Source organism: Protopterus annectens, chromosome 9.part0 (genome assembly GCF_019279795.1).
Source record: "Protopterus annectens isolate FY-2018-M chromosome 9.part0, PAN1.0, whole genome shotgun sequence".
NCBI classification, from domain to species: Eukaryota; Metazoa; Chordata; order Ceratodontiformes; family Protopteridae; genus Protopterus; species Protopterus annectens.
In genome coordinates, this window is record NC_056743.1 from 619316878 (window position 1) to 619331173 (window position 14296).

Below are 14296 nucleotides of genomic sequence, written 5' to 3' on the forward strand. Positions count from 1 at the left end.
AGTTATTCTGTTCTAAAGGGTATATTCTTAACATATGGAATTTGAATAGCTTAGAACAACATATTTCGTTAGTATGGTCTAGAAGTGCAGTAAGGTTTATTATTCAGCAAAGGATTTGTTCAACTTCACAAGGGACTAAGTTGTACTGCTTCTTAAATCTCTACAGCAGGGCATTTGACTGACTAACTAAAAGTAAGAGTGGAAGCCAGCAATGTCACTTTTTAATCTTTAGCCTGGTTTAACCGTGCAGCTCAGTGCTAAACTACTATTGATTTGAACCTTCAGTCAATTCAAGATAAACCATAGTGGTTTTATGCAGACCTAATATTTACACCTTTCAGAGCACTGTAACACTATCTCCTCCAGAACATAACCATCCAAGTCTCTTCCTCTAGCCTACAAACTTGGGTGCATATGCAGTGAGGACAGCAGGTTTTAAAGTATGGATAACAGAGGGGCAATTTGACAAAACTCACAAGCCATGTCTAAAGTTTTTTTTTTTGTTTATTTACATCTACAGTATATTATTCTATTTTTTTGAATAAAAAATCTTCCTCTGTGTTTAAAAAAGAAAAGGAAAATTATGAATTCAAAAGAAGAATGATTACATGATATTAACAAAAAAAAAAGAGAGAGAGCGAGAGAGAGAGATAGTGTCTCCCCCTGGATCTACTTCTAATAGTTGAATGGACAAAAAAATGAGAAAACAAAATACCCAAACAGTGAATTTTCCCAGGGCAAGTAAACACTTGCCCAGACTTCAAAGAGACACACATCGGAGTAAATAAAACCCAACTATGTGGGAGGGCCCCACACTCCTCTAACTATATATGCCAACTCTGGGAACACACTACAATGTAAAAAAGGGCATGTTGGGAAAGTGTTTACTTACCCTTGGAAAAATTCGTCATTCAGGTATTTAATTTTAACGATTTTCATTTTGCGAAAATGAAATTCGATGATATGGCCCTTTGAGTATTAGAAGGGAATCCCCCCCCCCCTTCAGTAAATGTTACAATTTTGTTGTTATGGGTGTCATATTTTTCTTTCAGGCAAGTTTGCATGGAATTATTCTAGCAAATCTTTACAAAAGGAAGTGAAAACATTCGCTGACTCCAGTAATGAAATATTACTATTTTGGCAGTCATAGACGCTAGAAACAAAATCACCCTTTACTCCTGTGTTGCTGAAAACCAGGATGCTGAATATCTATTTGAACTCCTGTATGAATCAGCTCCTTTGTAACTTTAATTGTGAATTCTGGACAACTTTTAACTTTTGTATAATGCTAACATACTTGGTGCAGTCATCAGGATGATGCCATTTACACTAGCATAGTTCTGAAGACATTTTCACCCCACTTCCCCATAACCATCAAAAGCTTCTTACCTTTTGACAATTTGTTTCCTCATATATCCCAGGATCAGAAGATATGAGGTTAAGCACAGAGAGGAAGGTTGTGAACAATATTTGGGGAACAGGATAACATTCTCATAATTCTAACACCTTCACCTATTGTCCAGAAAGAAAAAAATAATGCCTGCTAGCTAGACCTATTGTGAGTGGTGCTTTTTCACACCTGCAATGTCTAACTAAGAGTACATGCATTTGTGAGGGGCTGGGTCATGCTCCCCGAATCCCAAGATGTAAAAGCTGCAGTGTCTGCTGTTCCAATAGGTGGACCTCTGAGTCTTGAAGAATGACTTCACAAACACCTTCCTACATGATGGGAGAGCTGAAATGAACTGCTCATTAAAATCCCTCCTTGGCTGTCACCTCCAACACCCAGAACACTAACTGAAGCTTAGTCATCTGGGGCATAGTAGAACTCTGTCTCTCATGTCATATCATGTTGTGTTGCCAGTGAGTCAGCTGTGAATAATTGCATTTCATGTACTCAATACATGATTATTCAAACCTAAACATCTAAACCTTGGGAAGGTTGATAAGCATACTCCCAACAATGCAAAACACAAAAATATCTTTTTGCAAGATGGAAGCAAAAAATATTCAAAACAGAAAGAAGATTAAGAAGGCAAACTGGCTGTAGGTGGAGGCTTTAGCAGTAGTTGTGAAATGAAAGAGAGTAAAAGGCACTGAAGACAATGAAAACGTTACACTGAATGCCGGGTTTCACGGGACAGTAAGAAGAGACATACGGGTATATTTAAATAAGCACTGCAAGCAACTGCAAGACGATAACAGAATGGGAAAAGACAAGACATCTTTCCAAGTTAACTGCTGAAATGAAGGGAAACTTCCAGCTAGTACAGGGTCTGATAAAAGATAAAGATGGAAGAGACCAAACAGAAGCTGAAATAGTAAAATGAAAAAAAAGGCTTCCACCACAATGAAAAGTTCACTGAGAAATTCTTTTAAAATGTAGGCTTTAATAAAACGAAGAAATAAAAAGCACAAATTGTGCTATTCAAGTTGCAGGTCAAACAGGATAAGCGCTTTTTATTTCTTCGTTTTATTAAAGCCTACATTTTAACAAAATTTCTCAGTGAACTTTTCGTTGTGGTGGAAGCCTTTTTTTCATTTTACTATTTTTGCCTATTAAGGCTTCCTCTGGAGGTGGTTTTTGGTTTGGTTGTTTAAATAGAAGCAGAAGATATTAAAAGGCAGTAGCAGTAGCAGGAATATACAAAATAACTATATAAAAAAGCATACATTATCATTGGTACATATGATAATATGCAACTTGTTCAAGAGCCAAACATCCTGCAGAGGGAAGTTAAATGGGGCACAAGTAATGATGAGATTTCAGATGAATAGTTTAAGATCTTACAAAATGATATTGTTATATTCTTACTCAGAATGTGCGAGCAAAGTTGGAAACTCAGTAGAGGCCACTGTATTGGAAGCGGGCTATTCCTACTCCAATCCCAAAAAAGGCAATGCTATGGAGTATTTAAATCACCAAACAATTACTCTTGCTTCACACATACGTCAGGTGATGCTCAAGACCATGCATGTGAGACTGTAAGAATATAGGGACTGAGGACTGCTAGATGTGCAGGCAGGATTTAGAAGGGGGAAAAGGTGACATACATGAAATTGTCAAAATTCCTTGGCTATTAGAACAAGCAAGCAATTTAAGAATTTGGTCGACAACTATATGATTGACCACAGTTGGTCAACATAGGCAGATGACCAACAGGTGTGCAGGATCAACAATACCTGGGTGGGGAAATACTCTCTTTCCCTTGTGATTGTACATTTTCGGAATTAGTATATATAATTAGCAGCGGATGTGGGGTGTGCAGGAGAGCTTGCTCCATACCCCAAAAAATGTTATTTGGTGTTTTTTGTTTGCAAGTGGACAGAACTTTAATCACATGTGCACAGTTGACAGTTGATGTTTGCTTTGTCAACCTTTTGTGGTTGATGCTATTGTCATTGATATTTTGCTGTGTTGACCAAGGTACGTATATATATATCCTCTACCGCAAATTGTCGAGTACTCACCTTATCAAATGCCATTTCATTGAGCCTCACTGCATCGACTGTCATTCTGTCAAACTACCAGAGCTGTGAATAGGAAGCCTGGGAAGCTAAACAGTTGCCCACCATGGTGAACTTTGCCCTTACTCCATTGTAGTGCGATTTCAGAGTCAGTATATTTATTTGGGGGGGGGGGGATGTGTAGGGGGCAAGATTTTTTTTTCTTTTTGTTTTCTCCTGGTGGCTGAGTGGTTCCTTTCCCGGGGTTTCTTTTTCCAGTTCTAGGAGTTCGATATAATGACAGTCAATAAAGTGACATTCGCTGAAATAGCATTCAATAAGGTGAGTATTTGACAACTGGCGGTAATCCCATATATATATATATATATATATATATATATATATATATATATATAAACCCAAAACACCTGGCAAAGTGTATAGTAAAATAACATGGAAAAATATACACAGCACACAAGCAAAAGATTACATTAGAAGGAAGCGAAGCAAAGAAATATGTCACCACACCAGTGTTTTTATTCCATAAAAAATCCACCATAGAAATAATCCAAAGCAAGTGATTAAATGGTTTCATCCAAAAAAGCTGTAAGACCTCATCAGAATAAACTAAGCTGTACATGGTCAATGAATTTATAAGTTTCCCGTAAAAACAAAAAAATTGCTTCCTTAATGTGATCGGACCCCTTGTTTATAAGTAGTAAAATGAATTGTTACAATATCAGCAAACTGTTCCAAATTACCATTAACAGATTATGTAAGCAATTATTTATCAATAAATACATAGAGTGCCATGTAACATTTTTAGAAATGCAGTTAGTGAAATACATAAATAAAACCCACTCAAGTAAACCAATATCTGAAATGACATAAATTATAACTGTGAAACTTATCTAGTAACATACCCATTAAAATTAAAAATAAGTATAAATTTATTCATAGTTTAGCGGCACTTAATTTAGTATAGGGACAATGCACACGTGTTCATTCAACTTGTGGGGAAGTAACATTCAACTTCAATAGCCAAACACTTCCCTATATTGAAATCTGTTCTCCCATGCCCAACCCTCCAAGTCAGGAGGAATGACCTCCAAAATGCTAACATTGAACTCCTAAAATTTTTACATACCACTAAATGCTTAAAATAAATTTTCACTTTATTTGAAAAGAGGTTCACATTTGTCCCTAACAAACATTTTGACGTTGTTGACACCATACTAAAATTAAACTTATTTAATGGGAAAATTAACTTAGCCTTACAGTTTAATGAAGGAAACAACATTTTGGCCAGTCAAAACAAAACTTTTAAGAGAAAAATCAGCTGCATTCCTTCTGTAAACCCCATATACAAGCTTTTGAAAATGCATACATTAAGAATTTATGAGCTTCAAAACAAGAAGTGTGGTTTTAAACAGAATAATTAAAGTAAGGACAAATCTGATTTCTTGAAAAGGCTGACTGGTGGTAAGTATATCCTAATTATGAAGCTAGATTGTGTTCATTCACCGTGCATTTCTAATAATTTTACATGACAATCTATTTATTTATTGATAAATAATTATTTAAATAATGTGTTAATGGCCATTTTGAATATTTTTTGATATTGTAACAATTAATTTCACTAATTATAAACAAGAGATTCTATGACCTTAAGGAAACCATTTTTTGTTTCTAAAGGAAACTTACAGATTTACTGACCATGTACAACTTAGTTGGATGAAGTCCTACTTATCTTTATGGATGAAGACACTGAATTTCTTGTTTTAGATTGTTTTAATGATGGATTCTTTTAAGAAATAAAGGCATTGGTGTGGTGACATATTTCTCTGGTTTGTTTCCATCTGATCTATTTTTTTTGTTTGGATGGAGTGGATGTGGTTCTAAGTTATTCTGCTACATGCACCCAAGAATGTCTGGATCTTTTGTAAAGCTGGACAGTTTTGGAAAACATTATGGATGTACTTGCCCAAAGTCCACCCCTTTTGACTCCACTTTCCTGAGAAGACAAGATAGATGAACTTTCTGTTGAGATATTTACTGTTACTGTTAAAGGAGAATAAACAATGTTGATTGAACTCTTTTCACAAGTGCCATTGACTTCTACCTCATCTGATCTTCAGGGTCAACAAGCACTTAATTACAATTTTAATGGTATTCGTGGTTGTTGTGTCTTTCAGCTTTTCCCTGTTGGTGGCAATTTGGATTCAAGATACTATACAGATAGGGGATAAGACAATATACATTCATCTAGGCATGAGTCTCAAGGACCAGGGCATGTTGCAGATATTTTGGACAGTGGCCTTATGGACATGGAACACACTTTAGAGATGGGACAGGATGAAAGATATCTGTCTAGGAAGGACCAGTGGCTACAAATGGTAATAGTTTTGTTACTGCATTTGGTAACATAAATCTTGAAGTGGGCCAACCCTGTTTGACATAGTGTTATATGATTTGGGATTTAATTTGTTTTCACTTGGTTAGCAAAGAGCTATACATTTGTGGTTTCTGTTATTGATAAGAGGAACACAGACTTCTCAGATTTTGGTTCATTGAACAACATAATCTAGACCTTTGAGAAGAAATTACATAAATTACATAGTATGCAATTAGGCAATATATATTTTAGTGCATGATTAAGTTTACATATTGGCACTCAAGATTTATGTAGGTCTAAATTTCCCAGTGGGACTGAGATAGAGTCAGCATTTTATGCTGGACTTGTGGATATGTGTGATAGATGTGGGTTAATGTAAGCTCTCACAAAGTGTAATGACAGCAAAATACATTACTTGCTTTCTGAAGTCAATGATCTGTATGGTAAAATGCAGGATGACTTTCTTTTTAACATGTACAGGAATTATTACATATATGTATTCAATAAGGTTGACAAGTATTGCCAAAAATGGGAAGAATAAAAAGATGAAGAGGAATAAAACACACCACAGAAACAATAAATTACATCTTGAATTTCAAAGTAAGGGCAACGGTTTAGACGTACAAAGAAATGATAGGAGAGATTTGATGTTTTCAAATGATCATAACGTGATTTACAATATTAGGCAAAGCTGTGATCATGTAGTTGTAAACAGAGATTTTAGGGTGAACATCATGCACCCTTGAGAATTTCCCCCTTTCACAGCTCTGAGGGATTAGAGAGACAAACACACCTATTGAGGGCAGATCAGTATAACATTTCATTTCCACAGAGACTGACTCAAAATAAATAAATAAAATTAAATTAAAAAAGCACTAAGAGTATGCTATCTAGCCCCATAAATTGTTTGATAGGTGTAGGAGTAGAGGCAGTTGCAAATTTTATTTTTATGGGGCTCAAAGATTTCTGTAGATGATGGCTGTAACTGTGAAATAAATGATGCTCACCTCTTTGGACTAAAGCTATGGTAAATACGAATTAGGAATTAAAGAGCCAACATCACATTATCAGCAAAGGTCCATGAAGTCAAATCTATGATTTTCTTAGGATTAACATAGGCCTGCAAGCATTAAACCATTAATTAAGAAACTTATACTAGCCCATACTCACTTGCTCAAAATTTCCTGGATTTCTTTTAACTCAAATGCCCTGGAACAATTAGTACACCACCCCACAAGGGGCTGCAATATTCTAGACCTGGTCCTCACCAACATGAGTGACCAATGCAACACCTCAAGGGCCCACAGTGGTTAAATCCGACCATAAATCAGTCATTTTTGAACTAGCAATAGCACCAGAACTCCCCAAAGGAGAAGTTAGGCTACAAAAACTTCACCAAAGCTAACTATACCCTCCTATGGGAAGATATAACTGACTTCCAAGCTCCAGTTTCCACAGATAACATTGACAGCTATACTGGAGGTAGACTCTGATGCCCTGTATAAACATCTACATAAATGTATAGACTCAAGAAAAATAAACCATCCTGGTGGACATCTAGCATGAATAAATTATACAATAAGTGAAAGAAGCTGCTGTCTAAAAATAAAAAGTGAGATCCCAGAACTGGAAGAACACCCTCCTCAGCCTAAATAAGCATATAAGACAGCTCATAAAATATTCAAAGAGCAACTATGAGTAAAATTTAGCAACCTTAGCTAAGGATAACCATAAGACTTTCCTCAGTTATGTCAGCAACTAAAAGGTAGGACTCAGATGTGTGTCAAACTAATTGTGGATGGCATCACACACACTGACCCTGCAGAAATTGCAAACCTGCTTGCAGACAGTTTTGGTGAAAATGTCACCCCCCACCATACTACAAACCATGCCTTCATCATCTCTTCCTCCCTGCATCTCCAAAGAGCAAGTCATCAATGATCTCTCCAAGGCTAAGAACACAGCCTCCATGGGACCAGATGACATTCCGGGGCTGCTTTCTAAATGTTTTCTAAATGCTTTAAAACAAGAGCTAGCTACTCCATTAGGCAGTCTATTCAACCACAGCATGAGTATTAGCTTTGTCCCCACTGAATAGAAAAGACTGACTATTATTCCCCCTCCCCCCAAAAGGGTGGCTCAGCAACAGACTCAGGAAATTATAGACTCATAAGTTTAACCAGCCTCATCTGTAAGGCAATGGAACAAATCATCATGGACCTCATAAATAAGGATATAGGTGACCTCCAAACCCTGGATCCATCCCAGTTCAATTTTGTCAAGGGCAGGTCATGCCTGCTAAACCTGGTGGACTTCTTCAAGAATGTGACCAGAGCCATAGATGAGGGCAAAGCCATGCACACAGCCTATCTTGACTTGGCCAAGGGCTTTGGCACTATCCCACATTTGGACATTATTGACACACTAACCCAGCTGAATATCAACCCTATGTTGTCAGGTGGGTTGCAAATTGGCTTACAAATTAACAACACTCAGTCAAAGTTGGAGACTTTACCACTACTAGCAGACCTGTCACTAGTGGGGGTCCCACAAGGGTCAGTGCTGGGCCCCATCTTGTTTGGCATATACTTCTCAGAAGTCCAGGCCAAAACAGAGGGGCTGTGGCTAACCAAGTTTGTGAATGACTGCAAATTAGGTGCTATCATTAAATCCCCTAGCAATGCCAGAGTACTTCAAACAGGGCTTACACAGACCAATGATTGGTGCAAAAGCCATGGCCTTAATCTAAATGTTAAAAAATGCATCATCATTCCATTCAGTAATAACAATGCCCCTGCTGATTATAAAATCAATAATAATACCCTAAGTACCAATTCAGTAGTGAGAGACCTGGGAACACAAGTTGACTGTGACCTCAGCTTTGACCATCATGTGTCTGCTGTGATGAGGAAGGCATTCTGTGTCGATCACCCGATTAGCAAAGGCATCACCTCAAGAGCAAAAGTGGGTATAACTCCCCAGTACCCGTCCCTCATCAGGCCTATTATTGAATATAATGCTTCCTTTGGTATATACTGTACCAGACACCTGCAGCAACTTCCGAGACCTCAGAGATTACTGGATGGGAAGCCATAAATTTCTGTTAGGGATTGCTCTGGCGTCTCTCCTTGACATGGGTAGTCCATGCTAAAAAAAAACTTAAGCATAGATGATATCTCTTATCTAGTATTATATTGTGATTTAACAGCTAGGCTTGTAAACACCCTCGAGTCAATAGCTTAGTAACATTCTATGAACCTATAAACTATTAGTTAAGACAGAAAATGGATGTTTTGAACTTTTGAGAATTCTGTGCACTGCAAAAATATCAAATCAGTCAATACTTAAGGAAATAAGCCCACACTGTTCATTGGAAAGTCTGATAGTAAAACAAAACCCCACATACTTTAGCCATGTAATGTGAGAACAGGATTCACTAGAGAATAGCATGATGCTGGAAAAAGTGAAAAGATGAATACGTCTGCAGATGCTACAATGTATTGACAACATTACTGAACTAATCAGTACAAAGCTGCAACAATGTAAAAATACACTTTCTGACAGATGGGGCTAGTGTGCTAAACTTAGGTAAGGACGGATCACACTTGACTAAATGACTGAAAAAAAAAAAAATATATATATATATGTGTGTGTGTGTGTGTGTGTGTGTGTGTGTGTGTATATGTATATATATATATATATATATATGTATATATATATATATATATATATATATATATATATATATATATATATATATTCCTTTTTCATTTTTGAATGGTTTTAATGGAATTTTTAGAATTTTATAGCATTTTGATTGTTAGGCAGTATGAATTATTTTCTGTTTTAACAGCTTATTTATTTCATAACTATTTACGTTGTCATATTTTCTATATTTGACATTGATGGTGGTGCCCTTAACATGTTTTGCTTTTTTGAGGAACTGCAAACGTGTACAAAAATTTCTTAATACACACACACAACAGGTTAGTTTTACTTCTTTATTTTAACAATATTTACACTATTTTATTAGTGTATATGTTTTATGTTACAGTGGTGGTCATGGACTGATATTCTATAGCATTTTTGTGAACTGCATTATATATATGTGTGTGTATACATGTGTGTGAGTGTACGTACACAAGTATGCATGTGCAACCAAGTGTTGACACTAGTGCAGGTATAGCTGAATTTGTGCATGCCACTTACTATGCACAAAACATTGCTCTTTTAGGTTCACAGGTAAGCACCAGGCTAGTTGCCGTTTGGGCCATGTTAAGCCAATTACATTCTTAGGTGAGAATTAAACCTTCTAACTTGTATCTGTGAAGTAAACATCTTAACCACTATGCCAACCCCCCTCCTCCAAAGGTAAGAATCAAACTATGTACCTTGCGTCTGCAAGGCAAACACCTTACACATTATACTAACATCTAACATCTATCCTTTTATATTAAGTTTTATGTTATTACATTTAAATTAAAGTTTCTTTAATATTGTTGGATATGGACTGATATTATTCTGTAGTTTTTATGCAAAAGGCAGGATACCTACACATTTCTATGCATGGATGGGTTTATGGAGTCTACTACAATTGCCTGAGTCCCAGGAATGTGAAGATCACAGTAAGAGATTCTGGCATCTTGTAGCTTATATAAGCTGCTGTTTGGACTGGAACTTGACTACGTCTTCAGTTGATGTGCGTCAGCCATGTGGAGAAAGTGAAACTGCCATACTCCACCCAAACATGTAGTCAAGGTACCACCCTCATTTATGTATCCAAGGTAAGTGTGGCAGATGTTGGGAAGTTCTGGGGGAGTGTACATCTGGGGTTTCAAGGAGTGATTGGGGGCTTAGGAATAGGAGGATAGGTTTGAGATTAGGGGGATTTAGGGAATGGGAATGATCAGGGTGTTTAGTTTTAGGGACTGATGAGAGACGTTATGGTTAGGGAGGGAGAGAGTGGAGTTTTATGTTTTGGTTGTGATTGGGAACTTTATATTTAGGGAGGGAGAGTGTTTTATTGTTAGGAATGATCAGGGAATTTCAGGTTAAAGAGCAACAGGTGAGTTTTAGATTTAGGGAACTGGGAAATTTAGGGTGAGAGAGAGAGAGAGAGAGAGAGAGAGAGAGCAGAACGGAAGTCTTATGGTTAGAGTTAGGGACAAAGTAGGAGTTTTAGGGTTAGAGTTAGGGCTGTAGTAGGGCAATGTAGTTTAGTAGGGTTGGATGGTACAAAGGGAAGTTATTATGTAGGATCAGGCAAGTGGGAATGTGCCATCTAGAGCAAGTGGCAGTGTGCAAGTATATTTTCTGACCTGCTTGCACGCGAGCAGTTGTAGCAGAACTGTGATTTTGTGCCTGGATGTGGTTGAGTGCTACATCCAGAATTCTCTTTTGCATATAAACCAGAATTTTAACTCACTTTGAAATTTTAATAATATTGTTTGTGCTAATTGTAGTGTACTGCTGTTTATGTGCAGCTTTTTTTTAGAATGAGGCACACTTAGCAGACAACAGTAATAGAGTTATGAGGGATATTTTACTTTAATTTATGATTTTATCATTTCTGTTACTTCAGGATTACTTGTAATGGGGTTGTGGCATGGATTTTTGAGTACACACTGAACTCTAATATGATAAGAAAATGTTTTTAAACAATATTAATTGGCAAAATAAAATCACTACATGAGGTTGATCTTAGTATTGACCCATTAATATTTCTAACATTTGATTAGCTCCATTCTATCTATGAATGGATGCTGCCAAATGAAATTTAAAAGGCTAAGATGTCTTTTTTTTAAACTGGCTGCAATGGTGGCTTCTTTGTTTAAATTAAAGTTCAAAATGATATTCTAGCTTTTAGAAAACATTCAAATATTTCTGTCTATTTGGTGTAGTCCATCCACTAGAGAATTCAAAAGTACTCTGTAATTGTCAAACACTGGATAAATGGGATCACTTTTTATTAACTTGAACCTCTGCTTTCTCATACAGATTTGCCTCTACAGGGCTGTGTAGTTTCTTTATATGTTGTTATTACTTCTGTCTAGGTTTAATGATAATGAATTCACACTTGTTTTCGGACATACACATTCCCACTGTCCTACCTAAGGGAAACAGTTTACCTGCCATCATACATGGGACAGGTCTAGCTATCTCAAGCCCTCCAGAGGGATTAAAGGATTGTTGAAGTAGCCATGTTGTTTGTCAACACACCTAAAGAGGAATGTGTTAGATGTCACTCCCTCTGCTACAGGAGCTCGGCTGACATACACAGGGAAGAAGGATGGAACGGGAGGGGCACATCTACCAAATGCTTCAGGCTATGGGTATGCTCCATGGGAAACACAGCTGTGTTGCCTAGAGAGATGATGGTCTGTCTAGATAAAATGCAGGCTGCATGCTACATTACAATCCATCTCCAAGCTGTCCAACATGGGTTGCTGTGGTGTCATGTGAAAGCACAATGTAGCAGGTATGCCAAGTGTTGAAGCCACAGCTGTGGCATGGGTGTTGAGTTGGTATAATTGAAGAAATATGCATGTTTAGGAATTGACCATAGGTGTATATCCCCATGTTTAGGCACTGACCATAGGTGTATGTCCCCATGTTTAGGCATTGACCATAGGTATATGTCCCCATGTTTAGGCAATGACCATAGGTGTATGTCCCCATGCACAGGTATTAACATTGCAGCAAAACAATGGCAGCAGCTGAAAACTTTTCTCTATTAAAAGTGAGATGTGCTAATGCAGGCTCTATGCTGTATATGGAAGGTAAATTTTAAGCACTGACAAGGATGACAGGGACCTCTAGAAGTCTGTGTGGCAGGACCTCATGACAGATAAGAATACTGTTGGTGGCAACAACAGAACAGCACAACAGGCCTACTTTAGGGTCAATGACATGATACTGCATGCACACACAAAATCTCAAGCCACAGCATGACTGGGGATGGGCACAGGTGGAGGTCTGTCATTCCATTCTATTCTCTCTGACATGGAGTAACTCCTGATGTCCCTATCTGGGGACAGTGAGAGGACATTGATACCTGATAAAGGGCACATGCTGCTGCTGGGGATGCACCATGTTAGTATTACCATACAGCAGTAGCAAGGTCTAGTGGTGCAACAGTGAGTTTGCACATGCTAAATATCAACAAATGTCTCACACAGGCATGTCTGGAATGAAGGCACTGCAGCATAAATCACAAGGTGCACGTGTTTTCATTCTTTGTATAAAATGTTACCGGAAATGCTGTTGTAACATCTGGATGAGGGATTTCCATATTTCTTCAGGTGTACAGATTGGTGTTTATCTGTCTGCCTTCACAGATACAACAGTCCTGGGGTTAGCCATAATGGAACAAGACATGTCAGTGTAGCACAAAAGTCTAACCATGTCCATGGCATAGTCAGCTATCATACTACCACAATTGGTAACTTGGACAAGTGGATGGGGAATTGGAAATTTACCTCTGGTTTGGCACCTATGTCTCTATTAGAGAGAAGCAGCCTGTAAATGCTTAAGCATCCATGCTCAAACCTAAATGTACCCCTTAAAATAACCGTAGAGCATCAGTGTTTGTTATATACATTTCGGAAGTATCGCTAGGGTTAATAAGGTCAACTGGAGGTCGTTAGCCTATTAATCACTTATGAACCTATATGCAGTAGTTACAGTGGTGGGTACCCTACCCCCCCACACTGACACAGCTGTCTTGAATATGAAACCTGCCCTTGCCTCTCCAACAGGTTTTGAAGGATAGGTCATCCTTGGCAATATGATACATAGTCATGGTTGTTATTAGATCCTGCAATGGTAGTGGCCTGTGGAAACACTGCAGAGCATGAAGGCAACACTAGGGAGTGATATATCAGCGGATGTTGGTACCAAGATAACTGCTCAGTGCCCAAACTAGGAATCACAGTGGGCATAAATCAGTTGACCTCTATGTCAGTGATCTAGATTTTACAAGCAGATGCCACCAATGCCATGGCTGAAATGACTAGCATATTATGCAGCATGTGTTACCACATACAAGAAGGCCTGCACTGCTTGCACACAACTATGGATCATAGGAACAGGGAAAGCACCCATCTGCTAAACTCATTGGATGGCCACTTGGCAGGTAATGGAGCCACCATGGGATATCATAGTTATGCCTGCAGTGAACATCACCATACCCATGGTTGCAGCTTTTCTGTCTCCACTGTGACTGAACCATACAAAGAACATTCTCAAGGTCATAAAGTGCTACTTCCGCAATGCCAACTATTTCTGGTGAGCCAGAGCTGCACAATGGGGCCAATCTCTTGCAGATATTCTCCATGGAGGTCATCTGTATCACATATTGAGACAGTTATGGTCCTGTTGTTCCATATTGCCCTTGCCAGTGGGTGATGTTGGCAGTGTCATTCCACCAAGGGGATTCCCCCATAACCAAGGGTG